The following is a 14,288-nucleotide window of genomic DNA, read 5'->3' as shown; positions in this document are numbered from 1 at the left end:
TGTCTCTGGTGACAGGATGAAGGACCAAGAGCAATGATGGCAGCAGGAGAATAACCCACTTCAGGTTTGATGGGAGTCTGGTCCCTTAGCCTTATGGCCTCTCAGACCTCCAGTGGCAGGAATGGGGTGGAATGGCCTCAGGCCTCTGGGAAATCTGTTGTGTCCCCTCCACTTTGGGCAGGAAAGCAGGCAGGCAGCAACTACCTAGGGGGCCAGGGGGAATATTGGAAGCAGGGGGATGAAGCCCTTCAGGCATAATGGGAGTTGGGACCCTCAGCCTCATGGCCTCACAGACATCCAGGAACACAAATGGCAGAATGGCCTCAGGTCTCTGGGATTCCTTTCTGGGACCCCTCCTCTATTGGTGCAAAAGCAGGCAGGCAGGCAGGCAGGCAGCAACTACCTAGTGGGCCAAGGGGAATCATGGGAGCAGGCAGACAGCCACCTTCAGATTAATGGGAATTGAGGCCTACTGGCCTCCCAACTCTTTGACCTCTAGTAAGAGGAAACTCCAACAAACTGCCTCTCCCTCTGAAACCCCTTACTGTGCCCCAGCCATTTTGGTGGGAACCCTGGCCTTTGGGACTTAAACACCTATTGGGCCAAAGGAAATGATGGGTACTGGGGGAAATTCCCCTTGAGGTTTGATGGGAGTTAGGGCCCACAAGACTTCCCAACTCTGTGACATCCAGTAATAGGAAAAGCCACCAGATGGCCTCCCCCCCATTCAGTATCCCCACCATATGTCTACCCCAGCCAGTCCTTTTTTGGGCAGGAGTTTGTACAAGTCACCCTGACCAGTGATGTCAAGGACCTAGTGAGCAAGGGAAACTGACAGGAAGGTGGGGGACGTAGACTCTTCAGGGAGGTATGAGGTACTCCAGGAATGGGCCAGTTGTCCAAGAGCACCTAGGACCCCCTGCTGTGCCCTTCCTTTTGGAGGGAAATCCAGAAGGTGGGACACACCTGCCTAGTGGGCCAAAGGGAAGGATGGGAGCAGATTTGAAGGGAGGTGGGTCCCTCCACCTTTGGAGCTCCCTACCTTGGAGAAAGGAGCAGAGCAGAAATAGTCTCAGGTCTCTGGGACCCCGTGCTGTGTCCCCTTCATATGAAGGTAATCTTTCAGGCAGGCTTCATTACTTAGTAGCCCAAAGGGAAATGATTTGGTGAGGGGGGATGTCCTTTCTGATTTGAACTGCCTTGGGGCTTGATGGCTTTCCCAGCTTCTCATCTCTAGTAAAGGGAATTCTGAAAAATTGCATCTCAGTCTCAGGCCCCCCCTCCCATTTTTGCAAGAAATGGAACAGTGGGGGATACAGCCTCTTAAAGGTTAGGTGAGAGGTGTCTCAGGGACAGGAGCCTGTCATCCAGGAGCGTCTGGGAACCCCTGCTGGACCCTTCCCATTTTGGCAGGAAATCCAGAAGGTAGGACAGAAATGGCTAGTGGGCCAAGGGGAATGATGGGAGCAGGGGATATGTCCCTTCAGGTGTGATGGGAGTCAGAACCTTCAAGCTTCCCAACTCTCTGAAATGTAGTAACAGGCAATTGCACCCAATGACTTTCCCTCTCTGGGCGCCCTACTTTGTGCCCATTGGCTCCTTCCACCTTTCAAGGGGAGGACACTAAGGCAGGCTGGCCAGGTGGCCCATGAACTAGTGGGCACTGGTATCTGACCATGGTTGGTGCAGGATCGAGGCTGTTGTACCTCACATAAGCCCCTTCAGGTTAGGGGAGAAGTGTCAGGAACAGGGGTCATCTGTCCTGGATCATCTGGGCTCTTTGCTGTGTCTCATCCATTCTGGCAAGAAATTAAGCACTAGGATCCAACAACCCAGTGGGCCAAGGGGAATGAAAGGATCGGGGGAATATCTCCTCCTTCAGGCATGATTGGAGTTAGAGCTTTCTGGCTTCCCAACTCTCTGACCTCTAGGAATGGGAAACTGCATTGCCTTCAAGACCCCCTGTTGTGGTGTCCACAACACCCCAAGTCCCACTTTGGCCAGGGATCATGAAGGCAAATGGGCCAGGATCCTAGAGATCTAATGTGGATCAGAGACAGACTGGGGTTGGAGGGACTTTGCCCCTTCAAGTTTGGTGAGAGGGGTCGCAGGAATAGTAGCCAGGTTTTCTGGGGTCCCTGGGATCCCTTATTATGTCCCACCCATTCTGGTGGGATATCTAGCAGGTAAGACATAATTCCCTGGTATCTGTTGGGAATGATGGGAGCAGGGGGATAGCTCCCTCAGGTTTGATGGGAGTTCTCACCTCAGAAGGAACAGGGTGAAGATGACCTCAGGCCTCCAGGACTCCTGGCTGTGCCCCACCCACTTTGGCAGGAAATCCGGTCTGTAGAATACAAGTACCTGTTGGGCCTAAGGAAATGATGGGGTCAGGATGGTAGCTCCCTTCAGGATTGATGGGAATTGGAGCCTGCAAGCTTCAAAACTGTTTGACCTCTAGTGACAAGAAACTGGACCCAGTGTTTTGCTGCTCTGGCACACTTATTATATGCCCACCAACTATTCCCTTTTTGAGGGGGAGGTCCTTAAGGCAGGTGGGCAAGTCATCCTAAGGTATCTGGGTGGATATCCCAGATTGATCATTGTCAAGAGGACTATTTTGCTTCAGGTTTGCTGAGAAATATCGTAGGAATAGGGACCAGCTGACCTGGGCCCACTAGCACCCCTTGCTGCGTACCACCCAATTTGGTGGGCCATCCAGTAGTAGGACAAAACTACTTCCAGGGCCAAAAGGAATTATGGCATTAGGGGATATCCCCCTTCGAGTTTGATAGGATTCTCAACTCTCTGACAGGAAACTGCCACACTGTGACCCCTGCTTATGTGCTTCCCCCCTCCCTTTTTTAGTGGGACATCCCTAAGGAAGGCTAGCCAGAGGTCCCAGGGATGTGATGGGAATGGGAGCCTGACATGGGTTGGGGTGCTATTCTACTTTATGTAAAAGCTGTCCCAGGAACAGAGGCCAAAAGGCTTCAGGCCTCTAGAAACCCCTGCTCTATCTCACCCATTTTGGAAGGAAATCCAGCATGTGGGACACAACTATGGATTGGTTCAAGGGGACTGATAGGAGCAGAATATCCTACTTCATGTTTGTTGGGAGTTGGGTCTCCCCTTGGCTTCGCCGTCCCCCAGTGGAAGGAACAAGGTCCCAGTGGTCTCAGGCCTTTGGGACTCCCTACTGTGCCTGCCCCTTTTTAGTTGGGCAGGCAGATGGTAACTGCCTAGTGGGCCAAGGGGAATGATGGGATCAGGCAGACAGCTACCTTCAGATTAATGGGAGTTGAGGCCTGCTGGCTTCCCAACTCTCCGACCTCCAGTAAGAGGAAACTCCAACAAACTGCTTCCCCTCTGGAACCCCGTGCTGTGACTCACATTTTGGTATGAAATCTGGCCTTTGGGACTTGACTACCTAATGGACCAAGGGAAATGATGGGAACCGGGGGACATTCCCCTTAGGGATTAATGGAAGTTGGAATCTACAAGTTTTCCCAACTCTGCCATCTGGTAATAGGAAATCCCACAAATGGCCTATCCCCTGTGAGACGCCCCCTGCTATGGATCTACCTCACCACCTCCCTTTGTTGGCTATAGTTCATATGGTCAAAATGGCTAGTGGTGATAAGGACCTAGTGGGTATGGGAGACTGAAGGGAAAATGGGGAACATAGCCCCTCGAGTCAAGGGAACAGTATCCCAGGAAAGGGTCATTTGTGCTGTAGCCTTTGGGACCCCCTGCTGTGTCCAGTGCTGTTTTTTTTTTTTTTTTCCACATGAATCAGGCAGGTGGGCTATAGAGTCCTAGTAGGCCAAGGAAAATGATTGTATAAAGGGGGATGTCCCTCTTTAGAAATGGTGGAGTTCGTGATTCTCTACCTTCTTGCCTATCTGACCTCTGGCTATATGCCCACAGCCCAACTCCCCTTTTTTTGGGGGGGGTTCATGCGCTCAGGCTGGTCAGTCATAACAGGGACCTATTGGGGTTGTAGAAGACTGAAGAAAAATTGGGGGATAAAGACCCTTAGGGTTAAGGGAAAGTTGTCCCAGGAACAGGGTGATATGTCCTGGGGTATCTGGGACCCCTTGCTGTATCAAACACATTTTGGTGGGGAATTTGCCTGTAGTATACAACTGACTGACCTAGGGGGAATGATTGTAACGGGAGGCTATCCCCCTTCATATTTGACAGGAATTAGGCCTTGTCCTGCTCTCTCATTCCTCCTGTAATAGGAACAAGAGCTTAGTGGCCTTAAGGATGCCCTGCTGTGCCCTACTACTTTTTGGCCAGAAATGGGGTACTCAGTAGGTGGCATTTATTTAATAGGCCGAAGGAAACGATTGGATCAGGGGATATTCCCTTTCAGATTCAGTGGGAATTGGGGCCTACTTGCTTCCCTACTCTTTGACCTCTAGTAACATGACATTTCACCTTTACCTCCTGCCTCTGGGATCCCATGCTGTATGCCCACATCACCCCTTCCCATTTTGGCAGGAGGGCCCAAAGGCAAGCTGGCCAGGTGTCCTACAGATCTAGTGTGGGTCAGAGCCTGACTGGTTTGGGGGGGACTTTGCCCCTTCAGGTTTGGTGAGAGGTGTCCCAGGAATAGGGATCTGCTGTCCCAGGATCATTGGGACACCCTACTGTGTCCCATGCATTTTTGTGGGTAATCTGACCTGTAGGACACAAATCCCTATTTGGACAAGAAAAATATTCCACTTGAGGTTTGATGGGAGTTGAGGCCTGCAGAGGTCCCTCTGGGACCCCTGCTATGTGCCTATTCTCTTAGGGAGTGGTCCCTAAGGCAGGTGGGCCAGCAGTCCCCAGGCATCTAATGGGAATCAGAGCCTGACCAGGGCTGCAAGGACTAGTCTGCTTCAGGTTTATTGAGAGATATCCTAGGAATAGGGGCCAGCTATACCATAGCCACTAGCCCCCTAAATGTACCTACCCATTTTGGAAGGACATCCAGCTGGTAGGACAGAAATATCTATTGGGCCAAGGGAAATGATGGGAGCAGCATCCATAAACCTTCAGAGGGGCCGCACGCCTCTGGGCCCCCTGCTGTGTTCCCTCTACTTCTGGTGGGAAATTGGGCATGCAGGTGCCAACTAGGGGAATGATGGGAGTAGGGAGATAGCCCCACTTCAGTTTGGATGGAAGTTGAGGCCCAAAATGATCAATCTGATCTCAGACTAGAGGAAGGGGTACAAAGTAGCCTCAGATTTCTGGGACTTCCTCCTGTATCCCCTCCTGGTGAGAAATTGGGCACGCAGGTGCCAACTACCTAGCGGGCCAAGAGTAATGATGGGCTCCTGAACAGAAGTTGGGAGACAGCCCCTTCATGTTGAGTGGAAGGTTTACCAGGAATGGGCCAGTTGTCCTGGGGCTCCTGAAACCCCCTGCTCTGTCTGAAGACATTTCATCAGTAAATCAGATATGTTGTAGATACCAAAGACAACAATGGGATGAAGGGGAATGTCCCCTTTCATTTATGATGCAAGTTGGAACCCTCTGCCTTCTGGCATCTCTGAACTTTGGGTAAATGAAGAGTGAAATTGCCTCAGGCCCCTGGGAGCCCCTGCTGTGTTGTACCTTTTTTGGCAAGAGATCCAGCCTTGAGGACACAGTTACCCATTGGACCAAGGGGAATGATGGGCACAGAGAGACATTCCCCCTTAAGGTTTGATGGGAGTTGGGGCCTTTAGCCTTCTCAGCTCCATGACCACTAGTAACAGGAAACTTCACCAAATGGCTTCCCTACTGTGGAACCCCCTTCCTTTTTGGCAAGAGTTCATGTGGTCACACTGGCCAGTGACATAAAGGACCTAGTGAGTTTGGGAGACTGAAGGGAAATTGGGGGGCATAACCCCCGTAGGTAAGGGGAGAGGTATCCCAGGAATGGGCTAGCTGTCCTGGTACCTCTGGGATTCCCTACTGGGTCCTACCAATTCTGGAGGGAAATCTAGCACATAGGACACAACTATCATTTGGGCCAAGGGGAATGATGGTAGCAGAATGGGAGAAGGCTATTCCCTATCACCTTTGAGGTGAGTTGGAACCTTCGGGCTTCCCAATTTCCTGACATGTAGTAAAAGGAAACAGCCCAATGTCCCCCCAGTACCCAACCACCCACCCCTTCCCCTTTTGGGTGGAGGTCCCCAAGCCAGACTGGCCCAGAGTCCCAGGGATCTAGTGGAAATCAGAGATTGACTGGAAATGGGAGGACAGGAATATTCTGCTTCAGTTTTGCTGAGAGCTGTCCCAGGAACAGGGGCTGGATGTCCTAGGGCTTCTAGGATCCCCTTTTTTGTTCTACCAATTTTGGTAGGACATCGAGCAAGTCAGAACTACTCACTAGGCCAAGAGAAATGATGGGAGTAAGGGACGATCCCCCTTCAAATTTATTGGGAGTTAGGTCCCCGTGCCTCATGGCATCTCAGATTCCTAGGGACAGGAACTGGGGCGTAATGGCCTCACACCTCTAGGACCCCTTTCTAGTTCCCTTCCAGTTTTGCCATGGGTAGCAACTACCTAGTGGGCCAATGGGAATGATGGAAGCTGGAGGATATCCCCCTTTAGGCTTGATGGGAGTTGGCATCTCCTGGCTTCCCAACTCTCTAACTTCTAGTAATAGGAAACTGTGCCCAATGGCACCTGTGGTACCCCTTGCTACGTGTCCACTCCATGCCCTCCGTCTTATGGCAGGACTTTTGTATTCAGACTGGTTACCCTACTGGGTTTGGGAGACTGAAGGGATGGCAGGGGACTTAGCTCAGCCCTTTGAAGTTAGGTGAAAGGTGTCCAAGGAATAGGGGCTAGCTTTCCTATGGCTTCTGGGAACCCTGCTGTGCTTGAACCCATTCTGATGGAAAATCTGGCCTGTAGGACACAACTACCTAGTGGGACAAGGGGAATGATGGGAGTAGAGGGATATCCCCTTTCACATTTAATGGGAGTTGGAGGCCATAGGCTTCCCAACTTACTGACCTGTCAGAACAGGAAACAACCCAGTGTCTTCACTGCTCTGGTGCTCCTCATGTGTGCCAACTCTTTCCCTGCCATTGGGAGGAGTTCATGCAGTTAGTTTGGCAGAGTGTCATGGACCTAGTGGCATTGGGATACTGAAGAGAAAGTGGGGGATATAAGCCCTTCCAGTTAGGTGAAAGGTGTCCCAGAAAAAAGACCCTGGAACCCTCTGTTGTGCCCCACTATTTTTGGTGGGAAATCCAACAGGGAGGCTGCAACTACTTGGTGAGCCAAAGGGAATGATGGGAGCAGCAGGATATCCCCCTGCAGATTTAATAGGAGTTGGGGCCCATCCTGGCCTTTCTGACCTCGGATGACAAGAACAGATGCCAAGTGGTTCCAGGCCTCTTGTGGCCCTGCCTGTGGCCCCCTTTCTTGGGAAGAGTTCAGGTGGGAACCTGGCTGGGGCCTTGGGGATCTAGTGGGATTGGGAGTCTGAGTGGTGAGTGAAGAACATAGCCCCTTTAGGTTTGTTGGAAGTTAGGGCCCCTTGGCTTCCCACCTCTCTCACCTCTGCTGATAGGATCTGAGGCCAGTTGGCCTCAGGTCAGCCTAGGGCTTGCTACTTGGTGGCACTTGAAGTCTGAGGGAAGAAGGGGGGACATTTCCCCTTTAGTTTTGTCGGGTGTTGTGGCTGTTTGGCATCCATCTTTGAGACCTCTGGTTCCTTAGGGTTTGACAGGAGTCAGGACTTAGGACCATCTGAACTTAGGACCATCTGGACAGAGACCTCCTAGTGGTGGGCAGAGGGCCTTCCAGTCAGGGTCTGTCGCCCTCCAGCTGCTCTGAGCTAGAGCTCCGTGACTCTTGGGAGATGTCAGACCATCTGTGGCAGAGGTCTGACAGGATAATGGAGTCTCTGTGAACCTCTGAGCATGACAGGAGCAGGAACCAGCCAGCCTCTGGCTTCTTCAGGTTCCCATTTTGCCCACCTTGCCTACCTTTCCACTTCAGCAGGAATTGAGGCCAGCAGACCTGAAGCATCTCTGACCTAGCCAGACCAATATTTGACTTGCAACAAAATCAGGGACTTGTTTTCCTAAATTTTGGACATTTTGCTGCTCCCCCCCACCCCACCCTCTTTGCTTGCAATTTGGGCAGGCTGGCCTGAGGCTTTCCCTACTTAGTGGGAGCCTGAATAAAGCAGGGCTCAGCCTGCCTCCAGCCCAACCCTCTCCAGTGACTAGACATGGAACTGTCAGGCCTGGGGTCTCTTGGACCTAGGCAGGGATAGCTCCAGTGCCTGAACTGCCAACCCAGGACTAAGAGACTCAGGTCAGCCAGCTGCAACTTCCAACAGAGGAAGGGGAGACAGATCCTGTCAGGCCCCCAAACCTAGGGAGTTTCCAGAGGTGGAAAGCCAGACACCCCTGAACTCCCAGCAAACCTGAACGGACAATGCTTCCATGCCTCACTAAATTGTACATATCCCCGAGGTGGGAAGCCAGCTGGCTTCTCCTCCTATGGGACCCAAGCATGCCAGGAAGTACCCCAACTTCTGTCTAGCCTCAGAGGATATAAGGTTCTAGAAGCCTAGAGCCCCAAATGGAATGGGGGGTATGGGGATGGGGGTGGGTTTAGTGCCAAGGTCAGAGATCACTTGGTTCCTGCCCATTCAGATCCCAAACCCTAGTAATTCAGACTGGGGAAAGGGAGCCCCAACTTCTGCCAAGCCTCAGGGGGCTAGATGGCCGAGAAGTCCAAGGCAAACTAGCCCTTGCTTTGGTCAGGTTTCTCCTCTAGAGGTCTCAAAGAGAAGGGGAAGCCAATGCTGTAAGCCTGTGGTCCCAACGCCCACTATATTTCAAGGGGCACAAAGTCTGAGATGGAGGGCTGAGGCTAGAAGGCATCTGCTCCAGTCAAATCCTGACTCTCGGACCTGCCACAATTCACCAAGCCTCAAGGGGTGCCCGATCTGCCAGGGACAAGGCTGGCTGGCCCCAACTCCTGCCATGCTTTGGGAGGGTCAGAGACTGGGGCCTGAGAGGAGGGATGAGCCTGGCTGGGAGCCCCTGAGGGGAGACGCCCCTGAGGCCCGAAAAGAGGCGGGAAACCTGCTGGAGCCAGTTGAAGGGAGAGGCTCGAGGGCCCTGAGGAGGTTGGGAGGCTGACTGGGACCCCGTGCCCAGTGACGTTTGAAGGTTCGAGGCGCGAGGCCGCTGCCCCTCCAGCTCCCTAGGCCTCCAGCCCCTCACACTCCCACCAAAATACTCTCACAGGAGAGGTCCCTGCACAGCCCTGCCCTGAAGAGGCAGAAGGCAGTGAGGCAGCCGAGGGAGAAGCCCAGCGCGCGAGCCCGCCCTGGGGGCGGGGGGGGGGGGGGGAGAACGAGAGAGATGAGGGAGAGCCGGCCAGAGAGCGCACGAGAGCCAGTCAGCCGGCCGGCAAGTCGATGCGCAGAGCGCATGCGCCAGGCTAGCACTGCGGAGGGCGAGGGGAGGGAGGGGAGCGGAGCGTGCTCGGGCAGCGACAGCTGCATCTGCATCCCGGGTCCCCTCCCCGTTGCCACCTCCTCCTCCTCCTCCTCCTCTTCTTCCTCCTCCTCCTCCTCCTCCTCCTCCTCCTCCTCCTCCTCCTCCTCCTCCTCCTCCTCCTCCTCCTCCTCCTCCTCCTCTTGCGCGTCCTAGCCCATCTCCGGCCGGGCACCGTGAGCCCCAGGTCGGGCAGCAACGGTAGCCTCGCCTGCACCAGTCTGCGCTAAGGGGTCACGCTGCGGCACCCGAGCCTCCAAAGAGGTAAAGGGGGAGGGGGCGGGGGGCACCGGACCCGGCTATCGGAGCTCCCTGGGACGGGTTGGGGGTGGGGTTGAAGCGACCAGGGCTTCGGCACCTCCTCCTCTTCCTCTTCCCAAAGCCTGGGGGAAGAAGGAAATAGGGTAGGGGTCCCTGATCTCTGTGCGCCATGTCCCCCCCACAACGGACAATGCAGTCTTTATAGAAACTTGGGGTTTCCTTGACCTCCTCCCTGCGGGGCCTTTCCACAAGGGGAGATCGGCTCGCCGTTTTTAGGGATGGACACCCTGCTTTCTAGTTTTCCCTCATTCCAGAGAGGATGGATGGAAGGATGGGAGCCCTCCCTTCCAAGGGACTGAGGTATTCTTCCTCCTCCACCCCGGGGGGGGGGGGGGGGGGGCGCGAATCCTGAGAGAAGGGAGGGGAGGGGAGGAGAGGAGAGGTAGGTCTTTTAGTGGCATGCATCCACCCAGATTTGTGGCCCCAAGCTCAGAGTGGCCCTTTCCTCTGTGGTCTTCCTCTTTTGCACTCCATCCCCCCTACTTCTCACCCAGCACCTCAGGATGGAGGACCCAAAGGGGCTTTCCTTGGAAATCGTGGCTAACTATGAATCGAGGGACCCCAGTTTGGACAGGTACCACCTTCATATTTGAGCAGGAGGGGGAAAGGAAGTGTGTGCTGCACTCGGAGCTCTCCTGACTGACCATCCAGGGCCTAGGAGGTGGGGTATGGCTGCAGGAGCAGCAGCCCCAGTTGGGCCCTAAGGAATTCTGGGGGCACTAAGCACCCTGATTTTTGGGGGTGGGGGAGAGGGTTTGAGTTACCGCCTGAGCCTGAGGGGGAAGGGGGGGAGGAATGATAGTCTAGTCTCTTGGGGAACAAAAAGACCTTCCTGATGGAAGCCTCCTAGCAGAGGCACTCCCATTAGAGTTGCTGCAGTTAGTTGTAGGGGGAGGAGGGCAGGGCAGAGTATCTCTGGGCAGCACACCTCTGGAGAGCCCCTGGGGGCTGCCTTCAGTCACTTGGCCCATTCCTCAGCTGTCTTTTGCTGCAGTACAGTGAAGTGCTCAGGTTGGGCATCCCACCAACTTGCTGCTGACCCTGGCCAAAGGACCCTGACCACAGATACCCTGGAGGTGACTAGGTCTCTGAAAGCTGGGCTCAAGTGAATGGGTGATGGAGGGTGTGGAGCCTGGATGTGAGGGGACGTGGGTGTGGGAAGAGGGAGGAAGGGAGGCTCAGTAGCCCTTGGTGCAGATTCATTACATCTTTTGGAGGCTTCTGGGTTCCTCCTCTCTTTCTCTGTTACCCCATCCTGACCTCCTCTTGCACCACTTAGTGTGATATCTAATTGTTTTTTATGTGGATTGCAAAGAGCCAGAAGACCTGGTTGCTGGGACCATCTCTTCTACTAACTGGCTCTGTGACCTTGGGCAAGTCATTTGCTGTTCTGGGCATCAGTTTTTCCCTGTAAAATGACTAGCTGGTCTCTGGGGGATCTCATAGCCCTAAGATTCCCTGAGTGTATGTTTTGTCTGCACTACTAGATTGTAAGCTCTTGAAGGCAAGAAGGCAGGATTAGGATCAATCTGATTGTTCTTTGTCCTCCCCATGGCGCCTGCACACAGTAGGCTTTCAATAACTTCTTGTTGATGGATTGATTGGGAGCCTGAGAGCTGGGCTTTCCTGGATGCTGGGGGTTTGTTCATTTTCCTGCACAGCTGTGAAAGGTTTCAAATGGCTTCAGAGCAATGAGGGAATTGGGGCACACTGCCTTTCTGCTAGCTAGATTTCCAAACAATATTTATATGCCATGGGTCAGCTTTTTTCCTTCCTTTTCATTGTACTTCCGATGAGGAGCTGCAACAGGATAGAAAATATCCCCTAGGCCGAAAGGCATCAGTGATACAGGGGCTCAGGAGAACTTGGAGCTGCAGAGGCAATGTAGGCTGCAAAGATGGATTTCTGGCTCCTTCTTGCCCCTATGACCGGTTGTTATTTCCCATCCCCTGCTAGGGACCCACAAACACACTGGACAGAAGATCCCTGAATTGCCTTTATTGAATTATGCTATGGCTAGAGAGTAGAGAGAAGGAGGGAACCCAGTCACCCTCCCTCCGTATTCAGGGGGGTGGGGGTGGGGGTTAGCACAGATGAGGCAGAGCTGGAGAGGTGGGCACAATCTTCATCCCTCATCCAGGCTTCCTGTACAGTGGCAGTGGATATCATGGTGCTGAGCTTCTGACACTCATTGGGAAAGATGAATGTGTACTCATTAATGCCTATGATCAGTAGTTCTGCCAAGAGGTGGCACTTCAACTAATTAGCTGTTGAGCGGGTCACTTCCCTTTGCTGTATCTTAGTTTCCCCATCTGTAAAATGACAGGGGGAATAAAGAAGACAATCTCTGAAGTATCCCCTCTGGCTCTGACTGTTTATAAATTCATTTCATGCTGGACCCTACAGTCTACCTGACTCCTCAGTTCTGTGGCCTTTCCCATCTTGGGAGCTTTTGGAGCCAAGCTGTATTCTCCATGACACCCCCTTCTTACTCTGTCTCCCTGGCTAGGCAGATTTACTCCCATAGATCCTCGATTGGATCAGCTTTCTTCTACTAAGACAAAATTCCCCAAGTCATACAAATTCCCTTATCCTCACCCCACCTCCCCTTGGCTTAAAACACCCTGGGAATTGTGTTGACTCTTGGCTCCACTTTGGCTCTGCGGCCCTGGACTGAATTAACTGCACTCCAAGATGGACAGCGGCAAAGCTGTTGTTTACTGTAATTCCTTAGGGATTTGCCCCTAAAAACACAATGTCTATACTCAATCATAGTATTCTCAAATTAGAGCCAAAAGGGGCTTTAGTGAGACCATCTGGTCATTTTACGGATGAGGAAACTGAGCCCCAGAGAGGGGAAGTGACTTGTCCTTGGTCACCCAGGTAGTAGCTGAACCCAGATCTTCTGATACCAGATCAGGGGGTCTTTTCTGCTATTTCATAGGGAGTTCTCAGCTGATATGTGGGAGCAAGCTCATCACAGCCCATGGAATATAGCTTCCTTGTTAGGATCATAGGACCTGGGAGATATCAGAGATCAAGTCTGATTCTCTCAGTTTCCAGAGGAGGAAACCAAAGACCAGAAAGATGACTCACCCAAGGTTAAGGTAGTAAGTGGCAGAGCATGGATGGAGCCTGGGTGGGTCCACCTCTAAATCTGCTGCTCTTTCCAATACATTGTGGATCTCCTTTGGCCCAAGTACTGGATGCTAGAGGTCCTGGAGCATTTAAAGCCAGCAGCTTGCTCAGTTCCAGAGAAAAAGCCTTTCTATGGGGTCTCTCTGAAGCCCTTTAGATGGCTCTGTCTCAGGGAGTAGTAAGTTCCTCATCATGTAGAGGCAGATTCTGAAGTGGCAGAGGCCACTTGGTGGGCATGAGAGGAAACAAGGTCTGTAGGCCCATTCTCTATGGAGGGAACACAACTGAAAGGCTTCATGAGCACAATGATTGCTAAGAGAAACCCTCTTCCTAAACATTGCTGAGGAGGAAAGGTTTGTTCTTGGGATGAGCAGAGAGCTCCAGCCCTCTCGGCCCTGGGCAACAGCTGCTCTCCCTTGGCTTTGAATAGTACCTGGGCTGGTTTGTGGCACTTGAATCTGCAAAGGAATGTTGAATTTCTGTGGGAAATTATTGGAAAATTCCAAAGCTATGAGTTTGATGACGGTTGGTAGCAGTTTGGAAATGAATCTGTATCATTTGTCCCTTTTATAGATGGATCTTTAGTTAACATACAAAAGGCAAGCTCTACATGCTCCCAGCATAAAATGGAGACTTGGTCTAGGGAGTCAGAATTGGTGCTTTCAAGGAGTTTGGTGCTGAAGTCTGGTTTCTAAGGGGCTTCTGCAGGGTGGTGTCCTGGAAAGAACACTGGAATTGGAGGCAGAAGACCCTGGGTTTGAGTTCCAGCTTTGTCACTTAACTAGGTGTGTGATCCTGGGTGGCCCTTGATTGCCTCCTTCTTAAAAGGAGAGAATTGGACTACATCCTAGCTTCTTAAACTGTGGGTTGCCATGCCATATGGAGTCATGTAACTGAATGTGGGGATTGTGAAAAACTTGGCAACAGTAAAAGGTTATGCATACCCATTTTATATACCTGGGGTCACAAACATTTCTTGGGTGGAAAGGGGTCATGAGTGGAAAAAGTTTAAGAAGCCCTGAACTAGATGAGATGATCACTAAGACCCTTTCTAGATTGAATGCCTTCCGTTATGAATGATTTTTATTAGGGATGAAACACTATAAAGAGAAACATCTGTCTTTGGATGGAGAACTTAACTCTGTGTGTGTGTGTGTGTGTGTGTGTGTGTGTGTGTGTGTGCGTGCGTGCGCGTGCGAGCATGTGCTCGGACCTTGTTTAACATTTTTAGAAGTTCTTTTGGGGGTGCAGGGGACTCAGATTATGCTAGCTTCTTCTGGGTGGGAACATGCCTGTGGAAATAAGCCATGAGAA

General features: G+C 52.3%; 1 protein-coding gene across 3 annotated transcripts in view; it reads left to right on the top strand.

Annotated features, from left to right (window-relative positions):
• LOC122733555 (wiskott-Aldrich syndrome protein family member 3-like) overlaps positions 1 to 14,288 on the top strand; it is a 116,394-nt gene that overhangs the window by 41,515 nt on the left and 60,591 nt on the right. The window contains exon 1 of one of the 3 annotated variants that reach the window (XM_043974052.1): positions 9,475 to 9,779. The exons of 1 other annotated variant lie outside the window; for it this stretch is intronic. The gene's annotated coding sequence lies outside the window, so the exon portion shown is untranslated. Of the gene's footprint in view, positions 1 to 9,474; positions 9,780 to 10,344; positions 10,411 to 14,288 lie in introns of those variants that run through there. One more of the 3 variants, XM_043974054.1, reaches the window with a different exon arrangement.

This window comes from Dromiciops gliroides, chromosome X (assembly GCF_019393635.1).
Source record: "Dromiciops gliroides isolate mDroGli1 chromosome X, mDroGli1.pri, whole genome shotgun sequence".
In the NCBI taxonomy this organism is placed as follows: domain Eukaryota; kingdom Metazoa; phylum Chordata; class Mammalia; order Microbiotheria; family Microbiotheriidae; genus Dromiciops; species Dromiciops gliroides.
This window is presented reverse-complemented; position numbering and strand designations above follow the sequence as displayed.